This window comes from Xyrauchen texanus, chromosome 37 (assembly GCF_025860055.1).
Source record: "Xyrauchen texanus isolate HMW12.3.18 chromosome 37, RBS_HiC_50CHRs, whole genome shotgun sequence".
Lineage (NCBI taxonomy): Eukaryota > Metazoa > Chordata > Actinopteri > Cypriniformes > Catostomidae > Xyrauchen > Xyrauchen texanus.
The window spans coordinates 39,656,496-39,662,451 of record NC_068312.1 but is presented as its reverse complement, the minus strand read 5'-3'; the positions used below and the strand labels follow the sequence as shown (position 1 = coordinate 39,662,451).

Sequence of the window (5,956 nt, the reverse complement as noted above, 5' to 3'; positions counted from 1 at the left end):
AAGGAAAAATGATGTGGCCCTCATAGAAAAAAGTTTGGGGACCCCTGGACTAAATCACTAGGATCAAATCAAAAGAAAACAAAACAAAATAAATCCAGCGAATAGTTTCACATGAATAGTTCTAATATTAAGCTTGTAAATGTTGGTAAAACTCAGTAATACTCAGTAAATATGTAACAGTCTGTAACATATGAAGCAATAGAAATTATCTGCGATCTCTTTCCAAGATCTTGGATAAGTTTCATTCAGGTTTTAGGTCAGCACCGCTAAGGGCAGACAATGACCTGTTACTCATTAGTGATTCAGGTAATCATGCTGCTTTAATTTGATTGGACTGCAGCATTTGATAGAATAGATCATACGAATCTCATTAGTCCCCTTGTGGGGTTACAAGGGACAGTTTTAAGATGGTTTACATCCGATTCTGAGGGTAGATCTTTTTCGGTAAGAGTTGGAGACTTTTCTTCTTCCACAGTACCCATTACTTGTGAGGTTCCTCTTGGATCAACCCTTTGTATATGCTCCCCCTTGGTGTCATTTTTAAGAAATATGGTAAATTTGACCACTTTTATGCAGATGATACACAGATTTATCTCCCACTGTAAGCTGAAGTGAGCATTTCTTTTCTTTCTTTATTGTTGTGTTTAGAAGAGGTTAATAGGTGTAGAGTAAAGAGTATAGGTGTAGAGTATAGGTGTAGAGTATAGGTATAGGTGTAGAGTATAGAGTATAGGTGTAGAGTATAGGTGTAGAGTATAGAGTATAGGTGTAGAGTATAGGTGTAGAGTATAGAGTATAGGTGTAGAGTATAGGTGTAGAGTATAGGTATAGGTGTAGAGTATAGAGTATAGGTGTAGAGTGTAGAGTGTAGGTGTAGAGTGTAGAGTATAGGTGTAGAGTATAGGTGCAGAGTATAGGTGCAGAGTATAGGTGTAGAGTATAGAGTATAGGTGTAGAGTATAGGTGTAGAGTATAGGTGCAGAGTATAGGTGCAGAGTATAGGTGTAGAGTATAGGTGTAGAGTATAGGTGTAGAGTATAGGTGTAGAGTATAGGTGCAGAGTATAGGTGTAGAGTATAGGTGTAGAGTATAGAGTATAGGTGTAGAGTGTAGAGTGTAGGTGTAGAGTGTAGAGTATAGGTGTAGAGTGTAGAGTATAGGTGTAGAGTGTAGAGTATAGGTGTAGAGTGTAGAGTATAGGTGTAGAGTGTAGAGTATAGGTGTAGGTGTAGAGTATAGGTGTAGAGTGTAGAGTATAGGTGTAGAGTGTAGAGTATAGGTGTAGAGTGTAGAGTATAGGTGTAGAGTGTAGAGTATAGGTGTAGAGTGTAGAGTATAGGTGTAGAGTGTAGAGTATAGGTGTAGAGTGTAGAGTATAGGTGTAGAGTGTAGAGTATAGGTGTAGAGTGTAGAGTATAGGTGTAGAGTGTAGAGTATAGGTGTAGAGTGTAGAGTATAGGTGTAGAGTGTAGAGTATAGGTGTAGAGTGTAGAGTATAGGTGTAGAGTGTAGAGTATAGGTGTAGAGTGTAGAGTATAGGTGTAGAGTGTAGAGTATAGGTGTAGAGTGTAGAGTATAGGTGTAGAGTGTAGAGTATAGGTGTAGAGTGTAGAGTATAGGTGTAGAGTGTAGAGTATAGGTGTAGAGTATAGGTGCAGAGTATAGGTGCAGAGTATAGGTGTAGAGTATAGAGTATAGGTGTAGAGTGTAGAGTGTAGGTGTAGAGTGTAGAGTATAGGTGTAGAGTATAGGTGCAGAGTATAGGTGTAGAGTATAGGTGTAGAGTATAGAGTATAGGTGTAGAGTATAGGTGTAGAGTATAGGTATAGGTGTAGAGTATAGAGTATAGGTGTAGAGTGTAGAGTGTAGGTGTAGAGTGTAGAGTATAGGTGTAGAGTATAGGTGCAGAGTATAGGTGCAGAGTATAGGTGCAGAGTATAGGTGCAGAGTATAGGTGCAGAGTATAGGTGCAGAGTATAGGTGCAGAGTATAGGTGCAGAGTATAGGTGCAGAGTATAGGTGCAGAGTATAGGTGTAGGTGTAGAGTATAGAGTATAGGTATAGGTGTAGAGTATAGGTGTAGAGTATAGAGTATAGGTGTAGAGTGTAGAGTGTTGGTGTAGAGTGTTGGTGTAGAGTGTTGGTGTAGAGTGTTGGTGTAGAGTGTAGGTGTAGAGTATAGGTGTAGAGTATAGGTGTATAGGTGTAGGTGTATAAGTGTAGAGTATAGGTGTAGGTGTATAGGTGTAGAGTATAGAGTATAGGTGTATAGGTGTAGGTGTAGAGTATAGGTGTAGAGTATAGGTGTAGAGTATAGGTGTAGAGTATAGGTGTAGAGTATAGGTGTAGAGTATAGGTGTAGAGTATAGAGTATAGGTGTAGAGTGTAGAGTGTTGGTGTAGAGTGTTGGTGTAGAGTGTTGGTGTAGAGTGTTGGTGTAGAGTATAGACGTAGAGTATAGAGCGTAGAGTATAGAGCGTAGAGTATAGAGCGTAGAGTATAGAGCGTAGAGTATAGAGCGTAGAGTGTAGAGCGTAGAGTGTAGAGCGTAGAGTGTAGAGCGTAGAGTGTAGAGCGTAGAGTGTAGGCGTAGAGTGTAGAGTATAGGTGTAGAGTATAGGTGTAGAGTATAGGTGTAGAGTATAGGTGTAGAGTATAGGTGTAGGTGTAGAGTATAGGTGTAGAGTGTAGAGTATAGGTGTAGAGTATAGAGTCTAGGTATAGGTGTAGAGTGTAAAGTATAGGTGTAGAGTTGTAGGTGTAGAGTTGTAGGTGTAGAGTTGTAGGTGTAGAGGTGTAGGTGTAGATGTGTAGGTGTATAGGTGTAGGTGTATAAGTGTAGAGTTGTAGGTGTAGGTGTATAGGTGTAGAGTATAGAGTATAGGTGTATAGGTGTAGGTATATAGGTGTAGGTGTATAGGTATAGGTGTAGCGTATAGGTGTAGAGTATAGGTGTATAGGTGTAGGTGTATAGGTGTATAGGTATAGGTGTAGAGTGTAGGTGTAGAGTGTAGGTGTAGAGTGTAGGTGTAGGTGTATAGGTGTAGGTGTATAGGTGTAGGTGTAGAGTATAGGTGTAGAGTATAGGTGTAGAGTATAGGTGTAGAGTATAGGTGTAGAGTATAGGTGTATAGGTGTAGGTGTATAGGTGTAGGTGTATAGGTGTAGGTGTATAGGTGTAGAGTATAGAGTATAGGTGTATAGGTATAGGTGTAGAGTATAGGTGTAGATGTATAGGTGTATAGGTGTAGGTGTATAAGTGTAGGTATATAAGTGTAGAGTATAGGTGTAGAGTATAGAGTATAGAGTATAGGTGTATAGGTGTAGGTGTATAGGTTTAGGTGTAGAGTATAGGTGTAGGTGTATAGGTGTAGAGTATAGAGTATAGGTGTATAGGTGTAGGTGTATAGGTATAGGTGTAGAGTATAGGTGTATAGGTGTAGGTGTAGAGTATAGGTGTAGAGTATAGGTGTAGATGTATAGGTGTGTAGGTGTATAGGTATAGGTATAGGTGTAGAGTATAGGTGTAGGTGTATAGGTGTAGAGTATAGAGTATAGGTGTAGGTGTATAGGTGTATAGGTGTAGGTGTATAGGTATAGGTGTATAGGTATAGGTGTAGTACTGGAACATGTCGTTGTGTTAGTTAGATACTGCTCAACACTGATCAGAAGTCTCGTCCAATCAGATTAGATGAGCAGAACGAACTGAGAAACATCTTAATAAAGACATTAGAGTGCTGCAGAGGAAATAAAACCTTCCAGTGTGTGTGAAACTCCTTTAAGCAGACAAACTTCCACAATCCAATCAGTCACAGTTTTATCTGTGTCTGCAGCTTCATCCTCTAAGTGTGTTTTGCCTGAAGCTGGAGTTGGACTTTAAATAAACTACAACAGGTGTAGAGTATAGGTGTAGAGTGTAGGTGTAGAGTGTAGGTGTAGAGTATAGAGTCTAGGTATAGGTGTAGAGTATAGGTGTAGAGTATAGGTGTAGAGTATAGGTGTAGAGTTGTAGGTGTAGAGTTGTAGGTGTAGAGTTGTAGGTGTAGAGTTGTAGGTGTAGAGTTGTAGGTGTAGAGTTGTAGGTGTAGAGTTGTAGGTGTAGAGGTGTAGGTGTAGAGGTGTAGGTGTAGAGGTGTAGGTGTAGAGGTGTAGGTGTAGAGGTGTAGGTGTAGGTGTAGAGTATAGGTGTAGATGTGTAGGTGTATAGGTGTAGGTGTATAAGTGTAGAGTTGTAGGTGTAGGTGTATAGGTGTAGGTGTATAGGTATAGGTGTAGGTGTATAGGTGTAGGTGTATAGGTGTAGGTGTATAGGTATAGGTGTATAGGTATAGGTGTATAGGTATAGGTGTAGAGTATAGGTGTATAGGTGTAGGTGTATAGGTGTAGGTGTATAGGTGTAGGTGTAGAGTATAGGTGTAGAGTATAGGTGTAGAGTATAGGTATAGGTGTAGGTGTAGATGTATAGGTGTAGGTGTATAGGTGTAGAGTATAGAGTATAGGTATAGGTGTAGAGTATAGGTGTAGATGTATAGGTGAATAGGTGTAGGTGTATAATTGTAGAGTATAGGTGTAGGTGTATAGGTGTAGAGTATAGAGTATAGAGTATAGGTGTATAGGTGTAGGTGTATAGGTTTAGGTGTAGAGTATATGTGTAGAGTATAGGTGTAGGTGTATAGGTGTAGAGTATAGAGTATAGGTGTATAGGTGTAGGTGTATAGGTATAGGTGTAGAGTATAGGTGTAGAGTATAGGTGTATAGGTGTAGGTGTAGAGTATAGGTGTAGGTGTAGAGTATAGAGTATAGGTGTATAGGTGTAGGTGTATAGGTATAGGTGTAGAGTATAGGTGTAGATGTATAGGTGTAGATGTATAGGTGTAGATGTATAGGTGTATAGGTGTAGGTGTATAGGTATAGGTGTAGAGTATAGGTGTAGGTGTATAGGTGTAGAGTATAGGTGTATAGGTATAGGTGTATAGGTATAGGTGTATAGGTATAGGTGTATAGGTATAGGTGTATAGGTATAGGTGTATAGGTGTAGGTGTATAGGTGTTGGTGTAGAGTATAGGTGTAGAGTATAGGTGTAGAGTATAGGTGTAGAGTATAGGTGTAGAGTATAGGTGTAGAGTATAGGTGTAGGTGTAGGTGTAGATGTATAGGTGTAGATGTATAGGTGTATAGGTGTAGGTGTATAGGTATAGGTGTAGGTGTATAGGTATAGGTGTAGAGTATAGGTGTAGAGTATAGGTATAGGTGTAGGTGTAGATGTATAGGTGTAGATGTATAGGTGTGTAGGTGTATAGGTATAGGTGTAGAGTATAGGTGTAGAGTATAGGTGTAGAGTATAGGTGTATAGGTATAGGTGTAGAGTATAGGTGTAGGTGTATAGGTGTAGAGTATAGAGTATAGGTGTATAGGTATAGGTGTATAGGTATAGGTGTAGAGTATAGGTGTAGGTGTATAAGTGTAGAGTGTAGGTGTATAGGTGTAGAGTATAGGTGTATAGGTGTAGGTGTATAAGTGTAGAGTATAGGTGTAGGTGTATAAGTGTAGAGTATAGGTGTAGGTGTATAGGTGTAGAGTATAGAGTATAGAGTGTAGAGTGTAGGTGTATAGGTGTAGAGTATAGAGTATAGGTGTATAGGTGTAGGTGTATAGGTGTAGGTGTAGAGTATAGGTGTAGAGTATAGGTGTAGAGTATAGGTGTAGAGTATAGGTGTAGAGTATAGGTATAGGTGTATAGAGTATAGGTATAGGTGTAGAGTATAGGTGTAGAGTATAGGTGTAGTACTGGAACATGTCGTTATGTTAGTTAGATACTGCTCAACACTGATCAGAAGTCTCGTCCAATCAGATTAGATGAGCAGAACGAACTGAGAAACATCTTAATAAAGACATTAGAGTGCTGCAGAGGAAATAAAACCTTCCAGTGTGTGTGAAACTCCTTTAAGCAGACAAA

At 39.5% G+C, this 5,956-nt stretch overlaps 1 long non-coding RNA gene across 2 annotated transcripts; it reads left to right on the top strand.

The window, feature by feature from the left end:
* Positions 1 to 2,212: 2,212 nt before the first annotated feature.
* LOC127630404 (uncharacterized) lies at positions 2,213 to 3,580 on the top strand. Of its 2 annotated transcripts, none has more exons than XR_007968863.1 (3): positions 2,213 to 2,356; positions 2,634 to 2,665; positions 3,565 to 3,580. It is a non-coding gene; the product is annotated as an uncharacterized LOC127630404 (long non-coding RNA). The 2 variants fall into 2 exon arrangements; XR_007968862.1 differs by lacking the exon at positions 3,565 to 3,580 and adding an exon at positions 2,967 to 2,982.
* Positions 3,581 to 5,956: the final 2,376 nt, after the last annotated feature.